This window comes from Schistocerca gregaria, chromosome 4, assembly GCF_023897955.1.
Source record: "Schistocerca gregaria isolate iqSchGreg1 chromosome 4, iqSchGreg1.2, whole genome shotgun sequence".
Classification (NCBI taxonomy): Eukaryota; Metazoa; Arthropoda; class Insecta; order Orthoptera; family Acrididae; genus Schistocerca; species Schistocerca gregaria.
Window position 1 is genome coordinate 198,118,188 of NC_064923.1, and position 21,751 is coordinate 198,139,938.

Below are 21,751 nucleotides of genomic sequence, written 5' to 3' on the forward strand. Positions count from 1 at the left end.
ACAATTCTAAAGGCTCTCCTCGTCACATCTACCATATTTTGCAACTTATCAAGCGCCGAGCTGGGTAGCCGCATGGTCTTCGGCGCCTTGCCACGGTTCACGCGGCTCCCCCCATCGGAGATTCGAGTCCGCCCTCGGGCATGGGTGTATGCGTTGTCCTTAGCGTAAATTAGTTTAAGTTAGATCAAGTAGTGCGTAAGACTAGTGACCGATGACCTCAGCAGTTTGGTCCCATTGGAACTTACCACATACCACTTATCAAACTGAACCGCAAATGGTATAACCAGTTATTCTGTGATGTTGATTTGAAAAAAAAGAAAAAACAACAACAACAACAACAACTAAAATTGAAAGGAAGGAAACTTAGATTGTTTCGTCGCTGATGAGGTCCTCGAAGCGAAGCATGAATCTCAAATTGGGGAAGCACTAGGAACGAGTTCGGCCATGACCTTTTACAAAAGGCGCTTATGTGGTTAAGGGAGAGGACGGAAAATCTAAATCTGATTAACCGAATACAGATTTGAACTGCCGTCTTTCGGAATGTGAGTCGCGTCTATTAACACAGCGCGTAGGTGGACTGGTGATTTTCTAGAAAATTTAAAGACTAATCACAAAATAGTGAAGTATCTTATAGCCGCATGTCTAGCATGACTTTGAACCCCATGCATTACAGATTAGGAAATACGCTTGCTTATATACACTGAGGTGACGAAAATCATGGCATTGCGATATGCAAATGTGCAATGGTGGTAGTATTGCGTACACAAGATATATTAGGGCAGTGCATTGGCGGAGCTGTCGTTTGGACTCGAATGATTCATGTGAAAAAGTTTCCGACGTGATTATGGCCGCACGACGGTAATCAAGTCTTTGAATGCGGTGTGGTAGGTGGAGCTAGACGCATGGGACATTCTATTTCGGAAATCGTTAGGGAACTCAGTATCTGAGTCAGACGAGTCTCGATTTCACTCAGTAAGAGCTGATGGTAGGGTTCGAGTGTAGCGCAGGCCCCATGAAGCCATGGACACAAGTTGTCAACAAGGCACCAGTGGTGGCTCCATAAAGGTGTGGGCTGTGTTTACATGGAATGGAGTGGGTCTTCTGGTCCAGTTGAATCATTTGCAGCCATTTGCCGGCCGATGTGGCAGAGTGGTTCTAGGCGCTTCAATCCAGAACCGCGCTGCTGCTATGGTCGCAGGTTCGAATCCCACCTCAGGCATGGATGGGTGTGATGTCCTTCGGTTAATTAGGTTTAACTATTTCTGAGTATAGGGGACTGATGACCTCAGATGTTAAGTCCCATAGTGCTTAGACTCATTTCTTTTGCAGCCATTCATGGACTTCATGTAACCGAACAACGATGGAACTTTTACGGATGACAGTGTGCTATGTCACCGAAACACAATTGTTTGCAACTGGTTTGAAGAACAATTCTGAACAATTCGAGCGAATGATATGGCCACTCAGATCACCTGGCGTGAATACCATTGAACATTTAGGGGACAGTACTGCGAGGTTGGTTCGTGCACAACATTCTGCACTGCCAACAATTTCGCAACTATGGACGGGTGTAGAAGCAGCATGGCTCAGTATTTCTGGAGGAGACTTCCAGCGACTTGTTGAGTCCACGCCACGTCGAGTTGCTGCACTACGGCAGACACAGGGAGGTCCGAGATGATATTGGTAGGTATCTCATGACTTTACTCACCTGAGTATATATGTTCGCATCAGTACTGATGAATAAGCGCTGCCAAAAACATGAAATAACTCCCTCCCCCTCCCTCCCAGCCGGCCGCTGAGGCCGAACGGTTCTATGCGCTCGAGTCCGGAGCCGCGCGACTGCTACGGTCGCAGGTTCGAATCCTGGCTTGGGCATGGATGTGTGTGATGTCCTTAGGTTAGTTAGGTTTAAGTAGTTCTAAGTTCTAGGGGACTGATGACCGCAGATGTTAAGTCCCATAGTGCTCAGAGCCATTTGAACCATTTGAACCCTCACTCCCGCCGAAGAAAGGTTTACATTCCCTCGGAAATAAAAACAAATAATTTGGTTCACAAGTACATACTTATTTCATATTTTTTGACAACAAATGATTTCAAGTACGAGGGCCACTCCAAAAGAAATGCACACTATTTTTGTAAAAATACAGTTTTCATTCTGTATGTGTGAAAGTTATACAGTGTGTAAATACATCCTTCCCGCTTCTTTTCAAACTTAGTTCAACCTGTTCCCGTGAGTGGCGCCGTCACTGCATGTCTTCAAGATGGCTGCTACACTTGACGTTCGTGAGAAGCAATGTGCTGTCAAAGAATTCGTGTGCTGTGAAAACGAGACAGTGGGAAATATCCACAAGTGGTTGAAAAAGGTGTATGGAGATGCTGCTGTCGATCGCAGTACAGTTAGTCGGTAGGGCAAGCAGGTTACGTGATGAATATTGAGGATTGTCCTCGCAGCGGCAGGCCTCGTACTGCACACATTCCAGACAATGTGCAGAGAGTTAACGAATTGGTGACTGCTGACAGGCGCATCACAGTGAACGAATTGTCACGCTACGTTGGAATAGGGGAAGGAAGTGTTTGCAGAATACTGAAAGTGTTGGTTTGTGCCAGGTGGGTGCCCAGGATGTTGACAGTGGCTCACAAAGAAACAAGGAAAGCGGTATGCAGCGAACTTTTGGATCAGTATGATAATGGTGGAGATGAATTTCTTGGAAGAATTGTGACAGGTAATGAAACATGGCTCCATCATTTTTCACCATAGACAAAGAGGCAGTCAGTGGAGTGGCATCATGCAAATTCACCCAAGAAAAAAACAAAATTCAAAACCACACCTTCTGCTGGAAAAGTTATGGCTGCAGTGTTTTCGATTCCGAAGGACTTTTACTTGTGTACATCATGCCAAGTGGAACAACCATAAATTCTGATGCGTATGTGACGACACTGAAGTAACTCAAGCTCGACTGAGTCGTGTTTGATCAGATCGGCAAAAGGAGGATGTTTTGCTGTTGTACGACAATGCACGGCAACATGTCAGTCAAAAAAACCATGGACTCGATAGCGAAACTCTGATGGACAACACTGAAACACCCGCCTTACAGTCCTGATCTGGCTCCATATGACTATCATCTCTTCGGGAAACTGGAAGACTCTCTTCGTGGAACAAGGTTTGAAGATGATGACTCGCTTGTGCACGCTTCCAAACAGTGGCTCCAACAGTGTGTGTGTGTGTGTGTGTGTGTGTGTGTGTGTGTTTGAGATTTACGGGCGCTAAACAGCGTGGTCATCAGCGCCTAAACGCATAGAAACAGGAACACATGCGGTGAAGGGACGAAGACGGACACCAAACAAGGAGAACGGCTAAAAGACACAGGCCTGACGCAGTTCCAAATGCTCACATACAGAGGCAAAACAAGAGGAGAAGAAACACACTAAAAAAGGAAAGGAAACACAAGGAAAAGAGAACAGAAACAGAAGGGAATCAAGGAGGTAATCGTGACTGGCGGACCTCTTACCTAAAACCTGGGTGAGCCAGTCACCCAGCAGCACATTAAAACCCTCTCCCTAAAATCCGAGGCAACAGATTGGACAGGACACAAAACCGTAAGACCTTAACCACAGTCGCTGCAAAATAGAGGGCAAGTCCGGTGGCAAAGAAACCACCGCCCTCTGGTCAGAGAATAAAAGACAGTCAAGTAAAATGTGGCGGACAGTAATCTGGAAGCCACAAGCACTGCAGATTGGGGGGTCCTCCCGCCGGAGTAAAAAACCATGCGTTAAGGGACTGTGCTCAATGCGGAGGCGAGTGAGGAGAACCTCATCCCGCCTTTATGACTGGTAGGACGTACGCCATGGTCGCGTAGTGGCCTTTACCAGACGCAGCTTATTGTCAGAAACTGCCAGCCACTCCTCTTCCCATTAATGCATAACACGAAAACGCAAAAGGGAGGTTACAGCATGGAGGGGGACGGCACATTCAACAACGTGAGGGAGGGAACATGCATCTTTGGCAGCCACATCCGCCAGTTCGTTTCCCCTAATACCCACGTGCCCCGGCACCCAGCAGAAAGAAACCTCCTTCCCCTGCCGTTGCAGGTGGAGTAGGGCATCATGGATGTTCTGGACGACCGTATCCGCTGGGTACAAGTGTTGCATGGTCTGAAGGGCACTCAGGGAGTCAGAACAGACGAGGAACTTAAGACTGGGAACACATCTCATCTGCTCCAATGCCCGCAAGATTGCAAACAATTCGGCATCGAGGATGGTAAACGCCGCAGGAAGCCGTAACTTGACGACTCGATCAGGGAAAACAACAGCACAACCAACAGAGTCCCCCTGTTTAGAGCCATCTGTGAATACAGGTACATGGTCCGGATGCTGGTTTAAAATATCGTAAAATAAGATATTTATATCCAATAGGTTGGTACAGACTTTCACCATGCGGGTATACAGGCGCTGGTTCCAAGATGGCGTAAGACAATTGAGAGGGATGGAAATTATGTGGAGAAATGAAAATATTGTTCCTAAAGGATGTATCAACACACTGTAAAACTTTCAAACATGTAGAATAAAAGATGGATTCAAAAAAAATAGTGTGCATTTCTTTTGGAGTGACCTTCGTAATTTATACATAATTTACCTCCAAATGGTAGTCTTGAAACGGTGGTACATCAAGTTCAACATTGCAGTCTTTGTAAACCATCCACTTTCTTTCCAGATCCACTTACCAGTCACTTTCTTGTTTTTACCGGAGCAAACCTTATACACTCCTGGAAATTGAAATAAGAACACCGTGAATTCATTGTCCCAGGAAGGGGAAACTTTATTGACACACTCCTGGGGTCAGATACATGACATGATCACACTTACAGAACCATAGGCACATAGACACAGGCAACAGAGCATGCATAATGTCCGCACTAGTACAGTGTATATCCACCTTTCGCAGCAATGCAGGCTGCTATTCTCCCATGGAGACGATCGTAGAGATGCTGGATGTAGTCCTGTGGAACGGCTTGCCATGCCATTTCCACCTGGCGCCTCAGTTGGACCAGCGTTCGTGCTGGACGTGCAGACCGCGTGAGACGACGCTTCATCCAGTCCCAAACATGCTCAATGGGGGACAGATCCGGAGATCTTGCTGGCCAGGGTAGTTGACTTACACCTTCTAGAGCACGTTGGGTGGCACGGAATACATGCGGACGTGCATTGTCCTGTTGGAACAGCAAGTTCCCTTGCCGGTCTAGGAATGGTAGAACGATGGGTTCGATGACGGTTTGGATGTACCGTGCACTATTCAGTGTCCCCTCGACGATCACCAGAGGTGTACGGCCAGTGTAGGAGATCGCTCCCCACACCATGATGCCGGGTGTTGGCCCTGTGTGCCTCGGTCGTATGCAGTCCTGATTGTGGCGCTCACCTGCACGGCGCCAAACACGCATACGACCATCATTGGCACCAAGGCAGAAGCGACTCTCATCGCTGAAGACGACACGTCTCCATTCGTCCCTCCATTCACGCCTGTTGCGACACCACTGGAGGCGGGCTGCACGATGTTGGGGCGTGAGCGGAAGACTGCCTAACGGTGTGCGGGACCGTAGCCCAGCTTCATGGTCCTCGCCGATACCCCAGGAGCAACAGTGTCCCTAATTTTCTGGGAAGTGGCGGTGCGGTCCCCTACGGCACTGCGTAGGATCCTACGGTCTTGGCGTGCATCCGTGCGTCGCTGCGGTCCGGTCCCAGGTCGACGGGCACGTGCACCTTCCGCCGACCACTGGCGACAACATCGATGTACTGTGGAGACCTCACGCCCCACGTGTTGAGCAATTCGGCGGTACGTCCACCCGGCCTACCGCATGCCCACTATACGCCCTCGCTCAAAGTCCGTCAACTGCACATACGGTTCACGTCCACGCTGTCGCGGCATGCTACCAGTGTTAAAGTCTGCGATGGAGCTCCGTATGCCACGGCAAACTGTCTGACACTGACGGCGGCGGTGTACAAATGCTGCGCAGCTAGCGCCATTCGACGGCCAACACCGCAGTTCCTGGTGTGTCCGCTGTGCCGTGCGTGTGATCATTGCTTGTACAGCCCTCTCGCAGTGTCCGGAGCAAGTATGGTGGGTCTGACACACCGGTGTGAATGTGTTCTTTTTTCCATTTCCAGGAGTGTAATAGCGCGTAGCGTTTACTTGATTGCCAGTGGGTAGTACATTTCTGAAAAATAGCGACCAGAATTTCTTTCTGGGCCAGTGGTTAACATTGTTTCCAATGATCAAATACCTCCTCCTGCAGCTACCATGTCCATGTTAAAATTTTTTTTATATAAATTCCGCTAGAGATATGTTTTGCTTGGTGACATCCTTGTACAAATTGAAATCATTCACAGTAGAGAATAGGAAAATTGAACGAAAAGTCTTTCCCACCTCTTCATTGTTGTCTTGCGAATGGGTATTAGATGTAAAGCTGATTGTCACGCTCTATACCAGTCTTGTTCATGTTACTCTATGAGTGTTTGGCTTTATTGTTAATGTAAAACCTTATTCGTGGTTGTCTGATGTTTTGCAGAAAGGCAATGTACATCACGTTCATTTTTCCATTACGCATTATATATAAGCTCTTTCTGTTCTTCTGGACAGTTTCGACAGCTAGTGTCTCTTGATGTTACCAAAACATGTTCAGTAAAGGTAGACTTGTAAGTCGACTCCTGCTGCATCTAGTGCACAAAATATGAACTGACGGGTGTCCGGGAAGTAAGGACGAATTTGAATTTTACGTCATTTTACATATGACAGTTGGCAGCCGTGGTTTCTTGCGTTTGTTTCCTGCGATCATTCTCATTAGTAACCTGATAGCATTCGTGTGATGAGTATTGTTGTTTGTTGTATATTCTTCGTCATGGAGCAGATGACAACTGAGTAACGTATCCAAGTGATAAGAAATTATTACAAGAACAGTGAACACTCGGACGTAATGCTGCTCCAACCGAATCATCAATTCGGAAGTTGATCTGGAAGTTTGACATCGCGGTTTCTGTTTCAAACGCTAAGAAAACAGGACGATCACGCTCGCTTCAAACACAAGAAAACCTGATGTCGTGCGTGCCAATGTGAGCGCTAAGCCCCATAAAATCGGTTTGCCGAAGAGCTCAACAGTTGAATTTATCACCATGTTCACCCCAAGAAATCCTTTCAAATGTCTGAAACTGCATGCGTACGAGATTCGATTACTCAAGAGTTGAAGTCTGTAGATCATAGAAAGAGACATCGATTTGATCAATGGATCTTCGCTCGACAAGCGGAGAACGAGAAATTCACACAAAAAATTTTTTTTCTCATGAGGCACACTTCCACGTCAGTGGTTACTTCATCGCACAACGCACGACTGTGTGGTGTAGATTCTGGGCTGGAGGAATGATCGACCCCTAGTGTTATGAAAATGATGAGGGAGCTGCCGTCATTGTGAAAGGCGACTGTTACCACAACATGCCTTCTGACTGGTTTTTCACTCTTATTGATGAAAATGACGATTTTTGGTTTTAACAAGATGCTGCGACATGTCACACATCCCGTGCAACGACTGATCTGCTGAATGAAAAGTTTCCTCAAAAAATCATCTCTTTGCGTGGCAACCAGAAATGGCCTGCCAAATCGCGGGATCATACTCCGTCTGACTTTTTTGTGGTGATTTGTGAAACCAAAACTGCATGTAAACAAATCACAGACAATACACCAACTGAAGAATGAAATGAAAAGGGTTGTTAAGGGCATCCCACAAGACGTTTGTGAACGCGTCATCGAGAACTTCAATGAACGCATTGCTCGTTGCCACGTGGCCTGGGGCTGTTATATGGAGGATATAATTTTTCATACATAAATGGGAGAAGTTACTTCAATAAATATTGTTTGTGCTATAGCACTTTAATATTAGACACTACTTCCTGAACAATCTCTACTATGGCAATGCTACAGCCAAAAGCCCTGCAACATGCGAGAAAACACATTTCAGCGAATGGAAAAAAAAAATTGAAAATTTGTGGTAAGGTCTTATGGGACCAAACTGCGGCCGAATGGAAAAGCTGCGCCCGTGTTCCACTTCGCTCTGTTGAAATAAATAAAGAAGGGAATAAACAGTTCTGCATCTTTGGTGCTATTAATTCGTAATCACTTATACTTTGTTATCCGTTCATACTGTAAACAGACGAAGAATGGAAGTGGGAAAAAGATAAACAAAGCTGACTGGAGGTCAATTTTTACTTTAGTTCGGAAACTAAACTCTGTCCAGAGCTCCTCTGTATTGCTTAACACTAAACTTAAATTCACCAAGGGAGGTTCAGCGTTGATCTAAACACAAAAAATGCTTGGCAACATCGCTAAAATCGGCTATCGACACAATTATCGCACTTCTAATGTAGACATTTGTTGTATATCGTAGATACACAGTATCTCTGTACAGGAGAATGTGATGTCTCATTTATCGAAAAAAATAACAAAAACAACCCCTGAAACACGATGATAAAGAACTTACTAATATTTGCTTATGTTTCACTTATCACCGCACGTTCAGCTGTCATAGCAGTTTACGCACGTGTTCGGTGTTTAAACAAAATTAATACCCGTTATATAGTTACTACTACTAGCGCTGACAGAGCACATTTAAGAGAAATCATTGTTGCGGCTGCCAAATGAACATACTTAAGTGTTATCGGCAATCACTTGGAATTTCCGTTCTTTGCGATGCAGCTCAGTGTCTATAAAATTACGAGACATCTACAAGAGTTGTTGTGAGATCAGTTATTACCTACAGTCATGCATGACCTACATAGAAGATAATTTCCTCAAACTAACCTTACAGATTGAAAGATATATTTCGAGCTTTAACAATGCTGGAGTGGCATAGTCACATACAGTGATCAGCCAGAACACTAAGACCACCACCTGTCTAATTGCCGGCATGTCCACCTTTGGAACGGATACCAGTGGCGTGGAAGCAATGAGTCCTTGGTAGATCGCTGTCGAGAGCTGGGATCACATTTTCGCACACAAGTCACCTAATTCCCGTAAATTCCGGGGAGAGGGCGGCGATGACATCTGACGCCACCTTCAATAACATCCCAGATGTTTTCGATCGGGTCCAGATTTGGCAAGTTGGGGGTCTCAAACATCAACTGGAACTCACCACTGTGTTCCTCGAGCCACTCCGTCATACTACTGGCTTAGTGACATTGCGCATTATCTTGTTGAAAATGCCACTGACGTTGGGAAACATGATCGCCATGAACATGTGTACGTGGTCTGTAACCAGTGCACGATACTCCTGGACCGTCATGGTGCCTTGCACGAGTTCTGGTTCAAATGGCTCGAAGCACTATGGGACATCTGAGGTCATCAGTCCCCTAGACTTAGAACTACTTATACCTAAGGACATCACACACATCCATGCCCGAGGCAGGATTCGGACCTGTGGCTGTAGCAGCAGCGCGGTTCCGGACGGAAGGGCCTACAACCACTCGGTCACAGCGGCAGACTTGCACAATTTCTATTGAACCCTTGAGTGGCTACGTGAATATTCCCCAGACCATAACACAGCTGTCGCTAGCGTTCCTCAGCTCCGCAGTATAGGTGTCAAGGAGCTGTTCCCGTGAAAGGTGATAGATTCGCGTCCTCTCGTCGGCATGATGAAGTATCGGGATTCAGCAGACGAAGCAGCGCTCTGTCACTGCGTCAACATCCAGTGCCGATGGTCACGTGCCCATTGCAGTCGTACTTGCCGATGTTGTGGTGTTTACACTGGCACATGAATGGCTCATGCCTGTGGAGGCCCATCGTTCGGAGTCTTCGGTGCACTGTGTGTTGAGACACAACGGTACTCTGCCCAGCATTAAAGTCTGATGTTAGTTCCGCCACAGTTCGCAGTCTGTCCTGTTTTACCAGAGTATCCAGCCAAATCTGTGTAATCACCACCACGACATCTGGACGTGGTTTCACCTTGGTTTCGCAACGTGTTGAAGATGCTGACCACAGCATTCCTCGAAAACCCGACAAGTCGGAGGGTTTCCGAAATGCTCGTGCCGAGTCTCCGAGTCATCAGTCTGTCCTGGGTCAAACTGAGATGGATCGCGTGCTTTCCCCATTCTACATGCGAACAATACGCTCACTAATACTACATGCACCGTGCGTGTGTCTGACTAGCAGTCATTCCTCGCCAGGTGAAGTTGCTATAGCCTGGACGGGTCTATATCGATAATGAGTCGATGCTCATAATGTTCTGGCTGATCAGTGTATTTACCTGTTTACAGACAATTCTTTATTATTGTATTTGCACAAAACAAAATCGTTTCTTTGTGATGTTACTGAATCCAACTCTGAACCGTGAATTTTATCCTCTCAAAGTTGACCGTGATTAATGGCAATGTTATCTACGATTATCGTTTACACGACGCATATTTCAAAGTTGAACTTGATCTGAATTCATTTTCTGTGTTAATTCAAGGTCAAATGCTTTCTACAGTCATCCCTAACTGTCAACCCAGGAACTGACTGGTTGTAAGTGCCCATAAAAATGTTTATGTTCCAGTGCCATTAAGATAGAGGCACTACATTTTATTTGTTATAACACAAGCACAGAAATACAACAAATTTTTTAACTAATGGAACTACCGTCAACAGAAATCATGTCTCATTTCATTTATAACAAAATTAGATCCAAGAGAAAAATTTCTTACTATTTCTGTTTTTTGTATAAATTCGTTTTTTGGATAAGATTTGCACGTTTTACTGTAAAACTCCTTGTACTGTTGAGGAAGAAATGGCAACATCGTCAACAAATGGGACTTAACATCTGAGGTCATCAGTTCCCTAGACTTAGAACAACTTAAACCTAACTAACCTAAGGACATCACACACATCCATGCCCGAGGCAGGATTCGAACCTGCGACCGTAGCAGCAGCGCGGTTCCGGACTAAAGCGCCTAGAACCGCTCAGTCACAGCGGCCGGCTATCGCCAACAGGTCTTTCAGTTTTGTAGCTGGTGAGTATGGCTGGTCTTTCAGATGAAGTACGGCAAGGCATATATGTGCCATGATTTTTCCTCTTACTAATACATCCACATTTTTCCATTCTTCTGCTGCATAGCAACAATTTTTAATAGTTATTTGAGATGGACGAGTATGAGATACTTTCATCATGTTACAGAGCTTCAGCAGTATCTCTGAAAATCAAAGACATCTGTTGTATCCATTGGAATTGCATAGAATGTGTTCGTAGCTTTACGCGACTTAAGAATCTTTGTAAATCTTGCGGATCAAAGATTACGACACATTGCGCTTGGAACTCCTGAAGGAAGTAATGCTTAGCACACCGACAATGCACTTGCTAGTAATGAACGTCTGAAACCTTCTGACATGATTTGACACTTGGAACAAACCTAGGTGCCTGAAACACAGTACCGAGACACAGTATCACCTGAAAATGCGTTTTGTGCAAAAAATGGCACTTAACGATTTTCATTTCTTCAAATGTACTACACTCTGCGGAAAAAAAGAAAACGAAGCATCACGAAGGATTTATGCAAATGGATTGGAAATTAGTAGATGTGATGTACAATCTTCATAAATCGAGCAAGCCAATAACGCAGTGACCCGTCTCTGGCCCTTATGCAAATAGGTACTTCGTTTAGAATTGATTAATAGAGTAATTGGGGTCCTCCTGATGGATATCGTAGCACATTATGTCTAACTATCGCGTTAGATTGTCAAAATCCCGAGCTGATTGGAGAGCGCTGCCACAATGCTCCAAACTTTCTCAATTCTGGAGAGATCCGGCGACCTTGCTGAGCAAAGTGGGGTTTGACAAGCACGAAGACAACCAATAGAAACTTTCACCGTGTGTGGAGGGCATTATCTTGCTGTGATGTAAGCCCAGGATGGCTTACAACGCCGGCCTATGTGGCCGGGCGGTTCTAGGCGCTTCAGTCTGGAACAGCTCTGCTGATCGAATCCTGCCTCGGGCATGGATGTGTGTGATGTACTTAGGTTAGTTAGGTTTACGTAGTTCTAAGTCTAGGGGACTGATGACCTCAGATGTTAAGTCCCATAGTGCTTAGAGCCATTTAAACCATTTTGAAGCGTACAATGTGGTCACAAACCCAGAAAAATTTTACTGACTGTGACAATTGCGGCGGAAGCCTACGTTCATATAGAATCGCAATGTTCGTATTCTTGTGATTAATACCACACCTTTGTTACTGGCTTATTGCACTGGTCGCCCTGAAATACTACATCTCCGTGTAACTGCGAGAGGCTCTGAGAATGAACCTTCCAAACTGTTCTCGGATTTTTGCGGCACCACGCAAAATCCCCCAATACGGACGTGGCCAGAACCATAGAAAAAAATGGTGGAAATGGCTCAGAGCACTATGGGACCTAATATCTGAGGTCATCAGTCCCCTAGAACTTAGAACTACCTAAACTTAACTAACCTAAGGCCATCACACACATCCATGCCCGAGGCAGGATTCGAACCTGCGACTGTAGCGTTCGCGCGGTTCCAGACTGAACCGCCTAGAACTGCTCGGCCACAGAAGCATAGGCACTGTTGGCGATGTGTGATGCGGGAGACAACTAACAGTAAGCATCGATCCGTAAATTTACTAGGAAACGTTTATTGCCAAACCAGATTAATCGTCCGTTCTCTCGCATGGACTTCTTGAGAGTGGCCATGTCCATTTCCTCGTAGAGTGTATTTACCGTTATGACAGGAGGGGCATGCAGACTGCACTGAAGAACCTTATTGACCAGGCGCTAGAGGGTCTGCATCTGGGAGGCACTAATCACAGCCCACAGAGTGGAGCCAAGTTTAGTATCTATCAGCTGTCGGTAACAAACTATGCTTCTTCATTTTTAAATGCTGTCCCAGAGCATTATTGTTACTGGGATATGAGTACTCCTTATATCCAGTAATGAAATCCTTATCATCCCTACCAATATAGAAATTATCGCAATCACCATGCTGTATCTTATATACACCTGGTTTATTGTCCGCCTGCTTAGGTGAGTGGTAACGCGCTTGCCTCCTATGCAACAGGCCCGGCTTCGATTCCGAGACGCGTTGGAGATTTTCTCCACCCGTTGACTGGGTGTTGTGTTGTCATCATCATCGGCCGCAAGTCGCCCAATGTGGCGCCGACTGTCCCGAAAGGGACAACCCGGGCGACAATGCCATACGATCATTAATTTTTTTTTTACCTGGTTTATTAAAGGTATTTCTGGTTTCTGTCCTATGTCATGCTTTAATTGCATGTACAATTTACCTCTGGTTTTTAACGAAACATTGACATTAGCCTTTTTCAAAACTTTCGCGACGTGTAGTTCACCGCTATTCACGGTTTCTTTGTAAAGTTACTCTTTGATTTCATTTCTGTGGTCAATGCTAGCACCACCTATCGACCGTCGTTTTCTACTTAGATACCTTAATCGCCAGTCAGTCTGTCACTGGTTTTCTTCGAATAGACAATGGCATTGCCAAATATGCCCATACAAGATGAGATCTGTATTATATTGTCTATGTGCTCACTTCTGTGAACCTTTTACTAACTGATTTCAATGTAAGTATGATGACTGAAAATTCTATACACACCGATGAGCCAAGGAAACTGCTACACCTGCCTAATATCGTGTGGTGCCCCCGCGAGCACGCAAAAGTACCACAACGTGACTTAGCATGGACTCAACTGATATCTGAAGTAGTGCTGGAGGGAATTGACACCGTGAATCCTGCAGGGCTGTCCATAAATTCGCACGAGCAAGAGGAGGTGGAGATCTCTTCTGAGCAGCACGTTCCAAGGCATCCCAGATATGCTCAATAACGTTCATGTCTCGGTAGTTTGGTACCCAGCGGAAGCGTTTAAACTCAGAAAAGTGTTCCTGGAGTCACTCTGTAGAAATTTTGGACGTGTGGGGTGTCGCAGTGTCCTGCTGGAATTACCCAAGTCCGTTGGAATGCGCAATGGACATGAATGGATGTAGGTGATCAGACAGGATGGTTACGTACGTGTCACCTGTCAGAGCTGTATCTAGAGGTATCAGGGGTCCCATATCACTCCAACTGTACACTCCCCACACCATTACAGAGCTTCCACCAACTTGAACAGACCCCTGCTGACATGCAGGGTCCATGGATTCATGAGATTGTCTCCAGCCCCGTGTAAGTCCACCCACACGATACAACTTGAAACAAGACTCGTTCGACCAGGCAACGTGTTTTCCGTTATCAACAGTCCAATGTCGGTGCTTATGGACCAGGAGAGACGTGGAGCTTTGTGTCGTGCAGTCATCAAGGATACACGAGTGGGCCTTCGGCTCCGAAAAATCGCATCGATGATGTTTCGTTGAATGGTTCGCACACTGACACTTGTTGATGGCCCAGCATTGAAATCTGCTGCAGTTAGCGGAAGGTTTGCACTTCTGTGACGTTGAACGATTCTTTTGAGTTGTCGTTGGTCCCGTTCTTGTGAAATCTTTTTCCGGCCGCAGCGATGTCGCGGATTTGATGTTTTACCGGATTCCAGATATTCACGGGACATCCGTGGAATGGTCATACGGGAAAATCCCCACTTCATTGCTACCCCGGAGATGTGTCCTATCGCTCCAGCGCCGACTATAACACAACGTTCAAACTCACTTAAATCTTGATAATCTACCATTGTAGCAGCAGTAATCGATCTAACAAATGCGCCAAACGCTTGTTGTGATTTATAGGCGTTGCCGACCACAGAGCCGTATTCTGCTTGTTTACCTATCTCTGTGTTTTAATACGCATGCCTATACCAGTTTCTTTGGCGCTTCAGTGTATGTATCATTAACGTGCGTACTTATGTTAGTGTGTATGTATCTGTTATAGCTAATTTCTTTGTACACTTCTGTCTGATGATGAGATTTTGAAACGTACTACGCTTCATAAATAACTGGGTAATCATTACCTTTCGATATTTCGAAGTTGTGCCAACTGTTGAATAATAAACCACTAACAGCAACTTCTGGAAAACTTAGAACAAGCTAGGTTGACGCTTGCTAGAAACGGTAATGATTACGGAAGCCTTCTCGAACAGGATTAAGCGAAAGGCACAGCATGGACTTGGACAACTTCCAATACGCTCATAATAAAAATCTTAAAACCGCGCTCTATCACGGAGCAAGTTTAGACCAGCTGTACCTCTAAAATCTGTTCTCCTCCTACACGCTGGCATTCAAACGGAACAAATGGTCAATTTAAACCTAGGGCAAATAACATTTAATTATGACCCACGATAACAGGAAATCTTTTCATGTCTGCCAGCGCCAATAGCAAACAGCAAGTAAGAAACAGACTGCAGACCAATGGCGAGTTAAGTGCCAGCAAGCCATACCAAAATTGGAGTGTGGGATTTTTTTTCTATATGCAATCTTTGTAAAAGTACTGAGGGAAATAGCTGCATCACAATTATTTTTAGTATTGTATTGAAGGTTGATGTTTCCGCGCTCAGAAGCAGTTTCACATAAACATATTTCTAGTGGAAATTAAACTAGTACCGAAAGCAACTGTTATTCATAGTGATGTACTGAAAAAAGCAATGGGTGCTAAATTTCATTCATGTCCATTTGTGTGACCATGGAGAGATGGACCAAGACAGCCTACATAGCGTCCTATACACAGTAAGCCGAACCTCGTGCGTCTGCAGCGGCCAGCCCAAAGTGTGACCGTGGATACGCATGGTACTGCAGCGATCGAGGCGGCTTAGTGCTAAGACGCTGGACCCGTGTTCGGGAGCACCGCTGTTGAACTCCCCGCCTGGCCATCCAGATTTATGTTTTCTGGAAGGTTGAGAGCGAGGAGCTGCAGTGAAAATTGCTGGGCCAAGGAGCTGTTTATTTTAAAAGAAGTATTTCCTGAAGCCAGTACTGTGCATAAAAGGATAAAACTGCACAACTTATTTGCTGTGAGGTTTCACAGTAAATACAAGGAAATGATCACATGCCAGACCGACAGACAAAAGAATTTATAACAACAGTTTCAGTGCAGGCAGTCTACAATCAAGAACCGGCTCCTTTCACCAGAACTGGACGCGCACTCCGTCTGGCACACTTGAAGATTTCGCGCAGCTGACTCGCGATACATGGTAGCTACAACATTCAGAAGGCAGTTCTCTTTAAACATAGCAATGAATAAAAAGCAGACAGTAATAAAAATACGAAAACAGACTACTTGAGATCACACACAGAAAATGTAAAACGACAGACGTTACAGAACTCTGGATAAGTCCAGAATGAGATTTTCACTCTGCAGCGGAGTGTGTGCTGACCGGACCGAGACTCGAACTCGCGACCTTTGCCCGCGAAAGTCTCAGTCCGGCACACAGTTTTAATCTTCCATGAGATTTCATATCAGCGCACACTCTGCTGCAGAGTGAAAATCTCATTCTGGAGACATCCCCCAGGCTGTGGCTAACCCACGTCTCCACAATATCCTTTCTTTTAGAGTGCTAGTTCTGCAAGGTCTGCAGCAGAGCTTCTGTAAAGTTTGGAAGGTAGGAGACGAGGTACTGGTAGAAGTAAGGCTCTGAGGACGGCGCCTGAATCGTGTTGGGTAGCTCAGATGGTGCTGTCCACTTTCGACCCTACTCTATGCCATAAGCCTGGAGCCACTCATCGGGAGTCCGACGAGCCACCTTTCTGGTCTCACTTTGCGACAGCACAGTTTTCGATGTCGTGCGTATGCGGACCAACTCCTTCTCTTGATCCTCTCACGGAGTGAAAGACACACGGTACTTGATTTGATATCAACGTACGGCACTGCAGCGGGCAGTAACATGAATGTGACTAAATCCGCGGCGATGCCCATTGGACGCGGCCTCTCACACGACGACTTAGCACCTCTCCCGTGTGTACAGAAACTACGATAGCTTGGTATCATTTTCACCTCCACTGTGCGCCGTTCCGCTGCCATCAATTTTCGGCGTACACTCCAAACAATCCGAACGACGGTGCGACAAAATCTTCTCCGACGACTCGATTCTTTACAACGTGTTCAATACCTCAATCAATATGTGGCGTCCAGAATGGTCCACATCTCACAGGTCCTCCCGCTGCCATCAACTATTGGACGCAGCCTATAGGCTGCCTTCGGATACTTTCTTACGGCCGGTATGGTCTATAAGGTCCGCTACGACACGCTCGCCCTTCCCCCGCGAGCGGGAGGCCTCGGCCTTGTCAATGTGCGACTCCGCGCGGCGTCCTTGCACATGTCCACCATGCACAAGCAGTGGCACGGGGGCACCTCCCTTACGAGCAGCTTGCTGGAAATTCTTGTGCCCGCGACCACAACACCACCAGTACCAGTCGGACACATCAAGCACCATCTGACGCGCATTTCTGATTTCATTGTCGATTTCAGTTATGCTCAGACACACGAAAACAGACGCGTTCTCCTCGACCTACAGATTTTTACACCCCACTGCTTCGTTCCATATCCAGCAACAATATCGAACTGAGACATCCGTCCAAGCGGTGGCCCATGGTTTGGCGTCATTTCCACCAGCCATTTCTTCCCTCCAACGTCCGGGCAATATGGTGCCAAGTCTCAAATGAAAAAATTGCCAAAATTCAACGACTTCACACCATCGGACTAACGGACTCTCCACTTTGTTCCATTTGCATCCTCATGGATGACGATGTCCATCAACTGACTTGTGCTGCCACCAGTAACGTCTGGAAACTTGCCCGGCAGTTCATTGCCTGTTACCTCCGCGTTCAGCCGGACTCGATTGACCCATGAACTTTTATCCATCCTGAGGATACTTATTTCCCCGCCACAAAAAATCATGCGATTGTATGGGTCAACTGATGAACGATTACCTACATGTATAACGATGGCGACAAATCACGTCTTGATTTCTGGCAGTACTTACAAACCGCCCACACTGAAGTCGAACACCGACCGCGCTACCGCGCCTTCTTCGCCAATTACCTACATGCGATCTTTACGTCACCCCTGCTGTGTTGGATGGTGCCACACGCCGACAGCACTCCCGCCCCCTCTGCTGACATCTGAGACTCTCCGCGCTACTTTCTATGTTGTAACCCACAGTGGAGTAGGCGCATGGACACGCGCCTCCTTTCTTTTATGCACTATACCAGAACACACTGGTTTCCCCCCCACTCCACTGTATATTGCTTCACACCTCTTAGCTTATATCAGTATTATTATTCCTTTTTTTCCTACAGGTTGTTCATAAAAAAAATGCTGGCCTTGTAAAAGTGTAATGTCTTGTGTTATTTTCGCCGGAAGAATGGCATTTCTGTTGTATTTAAGTTTGTACCAATAAAGATATTTTGTTCATTTACCCTGTTCCTGGTAAAAAAACACACACACAAAATAATAAAAATAAAACAAAAAGCTCCTTTGAGGGAGTGATTCAGGGACGGAAGGGGGGAGACATCGCGGCCAGGCCTCGGGTTCCGACCCCTGCCAGCCTTGTCTGCACCTATTATTTTATTTGCGAAAATCTGTATTATTCAGTGAACTTTTAAAAACCATAGAAAAGTCAGTAACGAGCAAAGAATCTAGAACATAATTCATATAACATCTAACTTATCTTGCGCCTGCACATATCAAACCGCATGGCAGTCATTTGCAACTTCGAAAATTATATTAAGAACACAATTAGGGCTAGACTGTACTCCCATTACACAGAAGAAGCCAATGAAGCTTGGCAATTTCAATTAATTTGTTACTTCGTGAGATGGTCAGGCTGGGGTCAACCGGGCTATGAAGATTTGAAAGATTAAAGATTATTTTTAATAAAATCATTTAATAGTTCAGATTGCAGTACTTGAACAGTCACTGATTACTTGTTTCAGCCGAGCAGTCAGCCATCTTCAGATCAATTAATTGAATGAATGCAGCGTTTAATCATTGACTTCGTGTCTTCACCCAATCTTGTGATTGGACACTGCATTCAGTTTGCAAGAATACGCTGGTCTTGTGGTTTGATTTGAAAGACTGCAGGCGGCTGCAAGTTTACACCCGGACAGCAGTCGCTTCGACTCGTAAGCCTTCCACTTGCCTACCTGGCTGTGTGTCTGCTGAATTAAGTCTGCCCTCTGACAGTGGTTATTATTGCTATCCTGCATTGGAGGTTGTCACTTTAATCAGAATCTTAGATAAAAATTGAGTTCTGAGAAAAATTAATAAAATCGTACTCAATTAGTGATGGGTGATTAATATACCAACACGGGATTAATCTTTCATAAAAATGGCAAAAGTTATTAATCATAAAAGCTAGTGAGATGACAAATAAACCATGAACTGTTGTCAACACAAACAGAAGCAACAAACAATTAGCATTCCACTGGGAGGCGTATGGTTGATAAAGATTACGGTTTATCTGTTTAATCGATTTACCCCGGCACAAAACATGGATAACGCAATCTGAAATTATCTAACGCTGAATGGACTTTGATGGATTTGTTCCACGTAGAAATTACACTGTGTTGGTGCAGCTAAGAACAAGTGGCGAGACTGTGATTCTGATTTGCCCTAACAAGTGGGAGCAGCAGTACTATACACCTTTCTCGGTGCATATAGCTGTCCCAGGCGAACGTCGTGGCGCAATCGTTGCCAGAGTAGCGACATGCGGCGCCTGTAATTCGTTATCGTGGGCACGAAATGTGCGAACTCGTGGGCAGGCGATCTGTCAGACGTATCGCAAGTATTCTATAATGGAACCCTGAGATCTCGGCTGATCCCATCCTGTGACGCTCCTGTTCACTGGTCACACCGTGGACCAACGTGACTCACATATACGGCAGTGCACACAAGGAGATCATTCGCCAAGGCGGCAGACCTCATACAAGTTGTCCGAGATGACTGAAGTCCAACATGTCGGTACAGCTCGGACTTCACCACAGGCGCCCCAGTCCAGACCAGTGTCACTGGAAAGCCACGCTCAGGACGAGTGTCCCAAATGCAACCCACTCATAACAAGAGTTATCTACATTTAAGTGCCTGGCAGAGGGTTCATCGAACCACCTTCACAACTCTCTATTATTCCAATCTCGCATAGTGCGCGGAAAGAATGAACACCTATATCTTTCCGTACGAGCTCTGATTTCCCTTATTTTATCGTGGCCATCGTTCCGCCATATGTAGGCCGGTGTCAACAAAATATTTTCGCATTCGGGGGAGAAAGTCAAGACCAGCAATTCCTCTCCAGACCGTAGTCTGAATCAGAAGACCATTTCTCCCCTCATTGTCTTTCCATCAAAACTCGATAAACTCGAAAAGTCCACCAATGCAACTGCCCCAACACGGGTTTCATGCCATCACAAGACTCCAAGAGCGCCACATCTCCCTTCCAGCTCATCTGCTCAACCTCCTAGCCAGTGCTAACCAAAGTCAATACTATTCTTTTCCCTGCTGGAGAAGCAGGCAATCCCTGGCCCGTAAATTTCCACCAAGGAAGGAAAAGACGTTACTCTCCCGAATTGTGTTTCCCATGGCCTCTTTAGGCAGCATGTTTTGGGAGTTTTCAAAAATGGTTCAAATGGCTCTGAGCACTATGTGACTTAACATCTGAGGTCATCAGTTCCCTGGACTTAGAACTACTTAAACCTAACTAACCTAAGGACATCACACACATCCATGCCCGAGGTAGGATTCGAACCTGCAACCGTAGCACCAGCGCGGTTCCGGAGTGAAGCGTCTAAAACCGCTCGTTCACAGCGTCCGGCGAGAGTTTTCATTTAGGCCTAAATCGAACAATACATTTGTCACAGAGATTATTATCTTGTTGGGCCAAACATTACAGCATGTCCAGCCAGGGGCCTTGCCTAAACTAAGAGAAGTGTTTTTGTGTCCCAACATAGACCTTTTAAAAGCTGGCATAAATGTTGCATTCCATCCTGAAATTCTTTGAAGGCCTGAGGCTTCCCAAAAACCGCAGCAGGCAGAGGGACGATACCTGATGGCTCTGTCAGTAGTATCTGGTCCAAGGTAAACATGGAAATTCGCAGATGTTTATGGAGGCTGTACCCAATGGGCATTTATGACACTGTCTAAACGCCTCAGCTGGGCAACCTACTTTCCCTTGTGAGCCCCTGTCGCTCCTGTGGGCAGAAACGCCTACAGGTAGACCCAGGTAGGCTGTTTTCCACCTCTTCGGCCGAAAGCATTGTCTGCAAACCAGTGCGAGAAATTCTTAGGAACTGCATTCTGTCCCCAGCAAGTGTTGTGAGATGTTCCTCTCCCTAACAGTTGCATCTGACTTCCAAGCCCAAATGTCCACTGAAGATATAGTGTTAAAGGAGAGCTATCATAAAGAACCTGCATGCGTTAACAATTTACATGCTCCCATCAGTGCCAACATATGTTGATAACCTCCTGTCGCCCCACAGAAAATCATGTCTGGGATGTAATAACGACAATAAAGAATAGCCTTGAATATCAAAATAAGTGAAATAGTGACATGTCCTCTTTCAGTTTTATTAATTGATCTGAAAATGGCTGATTACTCAGCCGAAAGTGATAATCAATGACTGTTAAGATATTGCGATCTGGACTATTAAAGAATTTTATATAAAATGTCCTTAACGTATAAATAAATTTAGCCAAGGTTTCTCTTCCGTTAACACACCAGTCAGGCACTGTGGGCCACCAAACAGGCGGAAGCGAGTGTTTTAAGAGGCTTCTGACCAAACTAATTGTCTCCAGTGGCCTGCTGACAG